The following is an 11,730-nucleotide window of genomic DNA, read 5'->3' on the forward strand; positions in this document are numbered from 1 at the left end:
AGTTTGATATGATATGCTTGGTTCAATTACAAAATTAATATTTAATAAATTAATATTCAAACATGAGATCTCAGGGCTTTTAATATGAATTCGGGCAGTGCATGGAAGTAAGCTTCCTACATATAATAAATAAATTTATAAAATGTTCTTGTGAACTATGTGATATTGTTCAACACGTGGTGACTTTTTATTTTAATTCAAATTAATAGGAATAGCGCTTTTTTATTAATTATTACCCCACTGAACGTAGAAAAATGAGCTCATTTGGTTTGACTTATCACTCACTGACTGAAGTTCTAGATGTCCTCGTGGATTGAATTAATTATTTCCAATAATTAATTAGGTAGGCTCCTTTTCGTCACTGCTGGGCTAACGCGTGATCCAGATTTTTATAAGTTTCTTTCGAATTAAAGCTATTTTTATGGGAATCTTTACAATTACGAACTCCTTGACAGCACTGAGTTCACAAACAATTAACATTCAACAAACATACATTACATTTAAAAAAAGGTTTGGCTTAATAATTCATTAAAAATTTTTTAAAAGGAAGAAGAAAAAACCCTAAACTCCATGTGCATCCTCTCCGGTTGGGATCTTAAGCCAGAAGAAGGAGGTTTTTAGAAAAATTTGCCTCTTCCTATAATAATTCTGTAAGCTACTCTCTGATTGGCCTTCAATTTAATAGACTCAATACAATTGGTTGCCTTGGGAATCAGGGCTTCCTCGGCTTTACAATAGAAAAAATTAAATAAAAGAAGTTTTTATACAAATATATGGAGTGTTTATCTTAAATTGAATTCATAAATAAATCGTAACATACGATTTTAATAGATAATACATTTAGTTTTTATATGAGTTTTGTATACTCTTGATTTATCATGCTTTTTTAGATTATAATAAATATTTATACAGAAATAATAGTTATTTGTATTTCTACACATCGACTTCCTTTAGTATACGTAATATATCCTTTATGAGTGAATTTTATATGATTCAACCGGTCATATGGGTTGATCGAATAATCAGCTGATTCGTTCAGTATTGGTTCTAATAATTATCGATTTATCCAAGATCGACTAATTCTTTTCAAAAGGTAAACAAGTAACTCTAACCTCAATGTTCATGCATTTTATTTTTCTTTTTTTTTTTTTTTTTTTTTTGTTTTAATCCGCCAATAGTAATTATGCCGCTTTATAATTTTTTGATCTTACCAATGGGTTCTCATAATTATTAAATCACAATAATACATGTTTTCTTATCGTTGTTGATAATGCTATTACTCCTAATCGCTAATAATACTTGATTTGAGTTGATTTACTCTTTAGATAGGTCTAACCCTTTTTCCAATTTTATAGTTCTATTACATTTTATTGGCTCATTTAGAAATATTTGGTGGTTTCAAATTACCACGTGACAATAGTTGTTGAATTATTCACAGATTTATTTTCAAGGACATAGGCCTACATGTATTTTGCTTTACTCTTCCACGCAATAAATTCCTGCCACTACGAACACCATCGTTAAATAGTGACTACCACTCCGTTGATTCAGGGTGTAATTTATAGCTGAGATTTCTGATTCCTTTTAACCTTCTGATGATTCTGCTTGAAGCTTAACCCATGAAATGATGGAATGAAGAGAGTAATTTCATTTCATATTGAATGAAAAAGATAAACTCTGTTTATCAGAGATTGACAATGGTGTAATAACCGAAACCGGTCTTTCTAATTATCAATAAATCAGTGGTTTTTTGACAATTTCTTAGTCTTTTTCATTCAATATGAATAATTACCACAATATCAACTTCTCAACTACACAAAAAGTGAAAAAAAATCTCATTTCACATTACGAACAACACAATATGACACAAAAAGATCGACGAATATGCTCAGGTAGAAATGTCATAATGGAACATTGAATTTAGCAAACAATCTATGAATAATATTTTATTTCATAAAACCAGAAGATGAAGTATTCTGAGTCGGGTACTTGTGCTGTGTGAATCGTCGTTGATACAGTTTGTATTTATACATTCATACAGGATTTAACATATTTTTTTTATAGGCTAAACTTGAATTAATATAAATTATTGACTGTAGTTTTTACACTAGTGTTACCTGTATAGATGGGTACTCTTTCCCCGCGCACGGATCACGGATCAGTCCATGCGGGGAAATAATTATTCCATAATTACTATTCTATTCTATATTGTACATTGTTTTATATTGGAATAAAGAAATTGAATTGAACTCTATTAACACATTCCCACAAGTTCATATTTGATGAAGCAATTCATGTACAAAGAGGTATGAACGTCACAAATCCATGATGGCATCTTATTTCCCAAAACTCATTTTGCAACAACAGTTTAATTTATAAATGGAAATGATTAAAGCCTCAATTATAATATTTAAGTAGCCACAAAAATATCAATACAGTGAAAACAGTAGATTCGTATGGCTTTTGATGGAAGGACTCACTTCCAGGGAAGGTTTCACCTCGCCTGAATAAGCATATAATAAGCCGTCAATGGGCCTTGTGACTGTTATACTTCAGCCGGGACCGACAGTTCAACGTGCCCATCCGATAACACGTGAGTAATACAGTACTAATTTGATACCAAGGACAAGGAGATACGGTGTACTACAATGAAAACAGTGCGAATATAAAATTTAAAGATGTTTGAAATGCTCCTAAGATGAGGATCTGAGGTGACTAATGAAACCATGATTGATTGAATATCAATCAACATCTGATCATAGTTTGAGGTGGTTTCATTGATAGTAATAGTTTCTCACATTCAATTTTTTTCTGAGTTGCATGAAATTTGTAAATTCCTCACATCCGAGGTATCCACTACCTCATTTTATTCTCTCGGGATTCAAAAATCAATATATAAACTCACTAATCTATGCATTTAGAAGATTTACTTGAAAATCTGAATACAATGAATGGGTATGTAGAATGTAGTATGGCTATTTGGGTTATCAAGTCAGATCTAATCAGAAATAGACTAGGTCAACATTGGAAGTAGATGAAGTAAATTGTGGTGCTGTCCTTCCTCTTTGAGCGCTCAGCGGGAGTCGGAAGCAGCCACCTCCAGGGGGGCAGCAAGAGCAAGAAATAGAAGAAGCAGGAGAGAAGTAGAGTTTGACCTTGGCCCATCAGGGAATGAATAAGCCTATTTTCCCCAAGTGAGGACGCATGCCACCACCCATCGCTCACAGCAACCAAGTTCGCTTGTTTTCTAATAATAACATAGCAAAGTACTCAACCAACTTCAGGGTTGTCATTCAACCAGTAGGGAAGTCATTCAAAGTATTCAAGAAATTGATTTGTTCTTGGAATATATGTTAGTGTATTTTGGCAGTTTAATGAAATTGATATAAATGTCAAGATATGCATAAACAAGTTTCTAGTCATAAGTTCATTCTACTCATAATTCATTCATGTGATAATTCAAAGTAATGGTATATTATCATTTTAAGTAAGAATACTTATAAATTGTCAAAAACCACAGATTTATTGATACTTAGAAAGACCGGTTTCGGTTGTTACACCATTGTCAATCTCTGATAAGCTCATATACGATATTATCTGATACTAGCTGGCCCGGCGAACTTCGTACCAAATAGTTTAATGCATCTCATGACAAACTTTAGCTGGATGCACACCTGAGGAGGCGCGATGCAGCATTATATATATATATATATATTATATATATATATATATTATATATATATATATATAACTTTCCAACTGCAAAATAAATAATTTGCTAAAAATCAATTAATTCTGAACACCGAAGACAGCACAATTATTCGAAACAAAGCAATGTCTTTAGAGCATTTTATTTCTTAACCTGAGGCCGCACTGCTGGATGGTTACGCACAGAACAGTCATTTTGTTTTTTGTCGGGCCGTTTAGGATAAAATACATGGACGGTTATGTAGCAGCACACACTCTTGTCCATTATCTACCGATGGCTTTTGTATGACGCAATAATTATAACAGCTGATTCTTATTACTGTGTGTGGACAGTTCAAGAATCTTCTCCCATAAGGATTACATGTAAATTCGGTGCACACATAAAAAAAGTTATTGAATGTCAAAATTTGAGGCTCGATTTTTATTTATATAGATTATCATATACGTATCCGGTATGGAGACTCATTCAGGAAATTGAAATTGGAGTTCATTCTGGATATCCATTGGAAGAATAGGCGATTTTTCTATAAATACTCACAATTCGACTTACCGGTTTTTTTTATTAAAATTTATTGAATTCTCACTCCACTCAAGTTACCAACCAACCAAACTTTGAAAATATAGGTACTAACAGACTGAAAAGATAACGCTATCTGAAGTCACAGTTACGAGTCACATTAATACTCTTAATTATTTAAAACCTGAGAATTGGATTAGCGTTCTATTTCTCCAGGATGAGAATGAAAGGATGTAAATTCTGTTGAGCATACTGTTTGATAGTATTAATGGGGTTCGCCGTTCTGTCTCTACAATCGTATCAGTTATTAAACAGCAGCAACTCATTAGAAACAATTGCAGCACCGGCTACGCATCGCAGGCAGCCAAATGGATGAAGGAAGGTAGCCTACTGGCTGAGAAAGAAAAGGAAACTAAACGACTTTTCATCATTAACATGGAGGCTGTTTTTCTTTCAGTTGGCGGCAAACGAAAATTAAATTCCTGTTTCCCCTTGACCCGGATAAAGACGACAACGGTTCCATTTCATTCGCTTCATTTCGCTTGTTTCTTTCATTCTTTCTTTGAGCAGTACTTTTCCCGCGACGAGGGACAAACGCACGATGAATAAGAGTGGAAAAACAGTCGCAATTCTCTTCTATTGCTCGCCCTTGCCCTCCTATCCGGCCTTCTCTTTTATATCCGATTCGCTATCAGTGGAGCCTACGCATTTTACAGTACTTCTGTTGAAAAGGTTCTCTATGAAATGGCCATCCAGATTGTAAAAATACGAAATGTGGCCTCTTCCAGTGTCACAATACCAACCCTGGAATGTGCTTTACTTTTGTGCATGTCTGTTTTTGCTTTTGTCAGAGCACAAGACAACGAAAAGGTCTTTCAGTTATTTCCATCGTGATTCAGTGAATACTATTGCAAGAGTCGGATGCTGACTATAACATTGGGGTCCGTTTAAAAAGATGAGCAGCATTTCGCTATGACATTCCACTAGAGTCGGATGGTTGCTTCTTCACACAAACGCAACGCGGTACTTCTGTACTTGCTCTTTCAAACTGAACGAAATTATTTTTTCAAACTGCGTCTTGTTTAGATTTCTATTATAAAGACTTGTTTGAATGTCCTCCAAGTCAGTTACTTGATGATGGTTATTAGGATAAAATCTCAAAATCTTCTGAAAATGAATATATAAGCCTCCTCAGGAGCTTTTTCAATTCATTTAACTGATGGTTATTGTTATTTCATAGCGTTGCACTCCAGGTTTAATGTAGCACTCTAAACTCTTATCATTGCACATTGAAACTCTCTCTCTTAATTAACGTTTTATTTTTCCTCCTATGAATCTTTCACTACGTGAAAAGTAGAACTTCATTGATCTGTAATAAAACTTGGGGACAATCGAACTATTATTATTACACGATTTGTCTATCAGCAAATGATATTATTTTTTATCAATAAAAAAATTCATTTGATCATTTGACTTCTCCAGTTTGAGGCATGAAATGCGATAAATATATGGCACATGAACCTCAAAAAATACAATATGATCAAATTATCAAGACTTCTGATAGAGTTGGTTTAATGTTTGAGTAGTATTATTGAGCATGTTCACATTTCTCCAATGTTATCTCTTAAACTTGTTCATATCTACTTCCCAATCAAGAATGTCCTTCGCCACGTCCCATTACCCAACTATTCAATCTCGCTGTAGGAGGAAGAGAAGTAACGTTTTATTCTTTGCATCAATCCGATGTTTGCATATCAACAAACTTTTCATATGTAAATTGGGGTTGTATGAATAGTTTCCAAACAAGAAAAGCATTGGAACTTTCTCATGTGAAGACTTGCCGGAAAAGACTAGTTTACAGAATTCACGAATTGTACAAACAATGCAGTTTGTAAACAGAGCCATCAAGGAATCAGAACCGTCCAAGTGAAAGATCTATCTCTAATCTGGAAGCAAAGACTCTTTACGAAGGGCTGGTCTCCATGAATTCAGTCCATGGTTTACTTACAGCTAATGTATTAAAATGTTATTCATGAGGTTTTCACTGTCCAGTCGGACAATATGTTTGCAAAGGGCCAATAGCTCAAACTCAAACTGAACTTGTTTATTCACAGGCGGTCTGTCGGTTTATTCCGGTGCCATACATTACCGGTTACCTTGTTGGGCAACGCTTTCTAGAAAGAGCATTATCTTCTGAATTCATCTTTCCAGTGATCAACAATAACTTCCATCTCACAACGTTTCAGATTTCGTCTCTGAGTTGCTGTGTGTGAAAAATTAACTTTTATTTTGATTTCAATATTTATTTTTCAATTCAGCCTACGACAATAAACCTATTAGAAACCTGTATCAGTCTCTTGTAGCTATTTTAAATTGAGATGTTTTCATCTGTTCAATAAGTAGTTAGAAATTTCTCAGCATAATGAATAAGAGAGAAACAAATTGATCAGTTCTCATACAACTTTCGAAGTTGTTGATAGTTGATACTATTTATAGGTACAGAACTTGATTAACAATAACAGAGATATCATCAAGTTTGGATGAACTTTACTGACAAACTAGTTTTTGGCTACAAAAATATTGATGGATGGTAGAGCAGTACAGCTATTTTTGGAAGATTCAGAACTGATACTGAAATAATTTAATCTTTCAATTTTAGAAATATCCTTAAAGATTGAGCTTTTATTGAATCAATGTGTTTCAGTGGAATTGGTATTGGATAATTATATTTTTGCAAATATCACTTCGATATTCATTGTACTTTGTATATTTCCATCAAACAGGTACATCATCATTCTGTAACATAAATTCTCACGCTGGAAGTCACACATCACCGAGACCAGTGAAATTAGTTTTCATCCTGACCAGTATAAAAATTGTATTCATCCAGACTAGTAAAAATTGTTTTCATCCAAAGCTTCCAAGATCAGCTCTTTATCGTCTAGTCTACAGCTTATCACCAACGAATGACGCAGTTCAGAAGTAACATTATTCTCATCTTCGGCTCTGCAATCACGATTAGCTGAGAAAATTGTTATGACTAGTCATAAACCAGACTGTAGTAAATATTATGATCAAACTCTATGCATATCAACATCAAAAGCGCTTATTATTTGTCAACAGCGTAAGGGAGTTCACTGATTATCTTCAGGTGAAAATAAAAAAAAATTGTAATCATCCCATTGAGTAAAAATGTAGCACAATATTGGAAGCAATGGTCAAAGTTGTATCCATTTTAAATTTCATTTTAATATTATTGATTTTGTTCATAGTGTAATAATAATGTACCATTGATATTTGGTCGGTAGTTGATAATGGTATATTTCCTACGCACTGCTGATAGCTTTCTCATCAAACCTGACAAGAAGAGGTTATACATACACTTTGTAGAGTCATTGTTTCTCTATTCACGCGTGAAATAGAAAAATAGGAGCACAAAAATAGCAGGACAAGCGACGAGGTAGAAAAAGAAAGAGAAGGAATGAGAGTGCGGAACTTTGAGAAAGGTACTGTGGAGAAGAGTGAGAGAGAATAATACGTGAAGAGTAGAAAGGAGAGAGATAGAATGAGTGCAATTTCCATGAAAAGAGGACAGTGACACTAGATTGGCGGTCCACAGGGAGATCATCTGCATTTAAAAATAGCAGTTATCTGGTTGCCGACTTATTTGAATATTCGTTAAGATCTTTGAATAATGTGACCGGAAAGTAAGTAAATAACAAGTTGCGCCTTGATGTGAACCTGAACGCTGAACGCCAGCCGGGACCGCCGCCGATGACCGAGATAAAATAATACTCGTAGTCACAACATAACAATGGGTCGCATGTGACCTCATCGCTCCTACTAGACGCATAAATAAGTCGCCTGTTTCGGCTTCTGGCTCTCTTTCCACATTTGCTCCAGTCATCTACCACACTTTCATCAACTCAAATAATAAATACTAGAGATTTCAGTCTGTGGGTTTTTTCTATTAGTCACCATTTATCGTTTGCTCCAGACAAATTATTGCATTTCCACATTTAAAAATCGTTATCTTACTAATAATGTGTTGTCATGCAATCATTATAATGCAATTTTTAGAATAGAATTGAAAAATAGAGCTTGAATTGAGAAAATATAAATATATAGATTTTTAATATATTATGTAGATAGATAATAATATAATAATGAGAAACATACCTAATTTTGTATCGCGTAAATTGGTGATTATTGGAGCACCAATCTTCTTCATAAAAAGGGGAAATGCGAAAGATTCAATGTTGTATCGCTGATGGAGATACAACATACCCCTTCGGTTTCCTCTTCCCCTACCCTTCAGAGCTCAGAACGTTACGTAATTCAGGATGCAACACGCAATCAATCAATGAGGATTTTAGCTTGCTTCTTGTACAAATCCGTGCTAGTTCTTTTACCCACCTGATTGTGGACTACAGACTTGCAGTTCAGATCAAAATTTCGCTGATTAAAAATGCAATATTATTATTTTTCATATTGGAAAAACATCATTTCTAATTACTCAATAATAATTTTGAAAGTAAAAGTTTTTTCAAATCATATTCTTCATGAGACTTTGTCAAGGATCCTACAAATACCTGTTACATCATACATACAACCTACATGAGTGTAATGCTTTGAAAGTGTTATTCGAAATCTACTTCATTGAATAAATTATTAGCCTACAGTCAAGTAGATGATAAAATGTAAAAATCGTGAAAAAGAATAATATTGATATCTGTCATGATTACAATGAAGGAATTCACCTAAAAGTTATTGTTCATTTTCAAAAATTATGACTAATTAATTCACAAATAGGAAACTCGATTCAGATAACTGTGATAACGATGATATAATTTGATGAAATATGCACAACAGCAAGGCACCTACTCCAATAATGCACCAACAGCATTTTTAATTTGTTATTGCTGAGTGTGATTCAACCCAACGGAGTAGGCCTATACATATAGAATACAGTTGGTATAGCATCTGATTAAATTTCCAAAAAAGGAGTTATTACTCATTGATCAGACTTCTATTTACCTTGAAATAGCTCTAATCGATTACTACGATTCCTGAAATAATTTTTTATCAATAAAAGCAGTATACTAGCGTGCAGAACGCTAATAATATATAGATAATAATATAGCTTGCAGAACAAGTATATTGATACAGTCAAGTTTTGAGCTTCGCGTCAGTCAATTTCTGTTTGAAATAAATCAATCGAATTCTCTAATCATCATTATACATGACATGTGCGTTTTCTCATTCTGTCAATCTCAAAGAGTATAAAATGGAACATTCTTTTTTATTTCACATTCTATACTCTCAGCTCAATTCACTTTTGAATAGTTAAAACTCATAATTTATAATTTATGACATTGGATGATATCATGACCTTGAAAGAAGATAGTAATTTTGAGATAGTACTGTGTGTGAAAAAATCCAATTTTACGCAAGACTGAAAAACTTCACCATCGATGCAGGCCAATCTGAAACTTATGATAGTAATTAATTGCATTTGATGTGAACTAAACTTTCTGGAAAGCGTCGTTTTTCTAGCCTCATATCTGGAATACCACCGCGTCGAGATAGGAAATACAAACGTAAAGCTCTCTTGGATTCACTCACGACTTGTTTTTCAATTCATTGTTTTTTAATGTTTGTGTTGGAGAAAATGATTTGAGCGAGCTATAAAGAGAATATGTCAGCTCAATGATGCCATTTCCTCCTCTCGCTTCAATTGCAACTTGATTAGGGCGAATAAAAAGACCTTGAACTTCATGGAAATCGTTATTTCTTATGACATCTGCTTCAACAATACAAGGATGAGTTCTGATCACAACTTTAGGTGAAATATGATTTATAATAACGTGATGGATAAAATTAATGTCAACTTTATTTGCTAAAGTTGAATTTTCTTCTATTTATTCATTTGTGGATACAATAACAGGGGCCTGTTTCACAAAAGTACAAGTAGGGTACAAGTCTTGTTGCCAACCATGGTTTTCGAAAACAGCTGATTACAAGCGTTTCACAAAAGTAGAATTGTAAAATTGTAGTTACAATGAATTTCTACAAGTTTACAAGTGATTTGCTTGTTACGAGCAAGTGGTTCACAAAGATTTTCATTGTAGCCAACAATTTTTGTTGACATTACTTGTTCGTAACGAAGGAATTTTTACCGAAGTGGAAAGCTATGTAAAGGATTTACAAGTGATCATTAAAATGATTTTAAATATTCGATAAATATTTCTAATAATCGAAAATACCCTATATTCCTCTATAATTCATTATTTTGGAAATATATGAATCAGGAAATTAAACTTAATGAATTTCCAAAATAATCATTAATGTGTTACCTCATAGGTTATGTGTACTATAGTATATATACACAGTATATATAGTATACATTATAAATATAGTACATATACTTTATATATATACACAGTACATATACTGTGTAGGTTACAAATTCAGGTAGACTGTACAAAAACATTATATTGCTTTCAAATATTTTAAAAGTAATTATAAAAAAGTACAAGTCACCTTTTTAAAGGATGAAAAAAGGGAATTATCATGAAAATGTGTTATGTTTACTATTGAAGTACTTGTAGACTTGTAAAATTGTAAACTTGTAGATCATAAATTTTTGTGAAACGTGAGTACTTGCAAACTACAAATAATTGTGCGTAACCATGGTTGGTAACAATACGTGTACCTTGTGAAATAGGCCCCAGATCATATTATAATAATGTGATTGGGATTGATTGTAAAAGTGATGTTTTCATAAGCTCCAGGCGTGAGCGTGAATGATGATGATTATAATTATTATGATGCTGATAATTATGAGATATGATGGACCTACAGTTGTAGGTGAGATCTGAACCGCCAGAAAGCGATTTTTAAACACATCAACTATTTTGATTCTTTGATTCTTCAATCAAACTTTGATTCTTTCTTGTTCTTTGGTGAATGAAGATTACAATACTGAAATTTAAGATGTTAGAAACTCATTTTGTAGACGTACAAATTGTAGATCCTGGAAACGTTTATGGAGTCGCATGTGCTAAAATATTTTAGTACGATATTTTAATCCGATATACCTGGGTTGCATTTAGAGTTACCATTAGAGTTAAAGGAAGGTGAGGGGTGGGTGTGGTTACTCACCATCCACATTATTCAGGAATAATTTATAGAATTTCAATATTCTATCATTTCATGAAGAATAAGCCTATCAGTCCTCATCGGGAGGCAATCACCCCCTCCAATCACAATAATATTGAAATAATGGAATCAACACATAATTATATATATCGTCAAATTCTACAGTTTTTTTTACAATAGTCTAATATTTATGAAATCAATGAACGAAAATTTTCTTTTTCAAGACAGCTTTTCAATATTTTCTAGTTTTATTCTAAGTAATGTCAAATTTATGGAATGGAGAATAAATCCCCAACTTCCCTACGGAATGCATGTAACCATAATATTTTGAATGGAAATAGATC

This window comes from Nilaparvata lugens, chromosome 2, assembly GCF_014356525.2.
Source record: "Nilaparvata lugens isolate BPH chromosome 2, ASM1435652v1, whole genome shotgun sequence".
In the NCBI taxonomy this organism is placed as follows: Eukaryota; Metazoa; Arthropoda; class Insecta; order Hemiptera; family Delphacidae; genus Nilaparvata; species Nilaparvata lugens.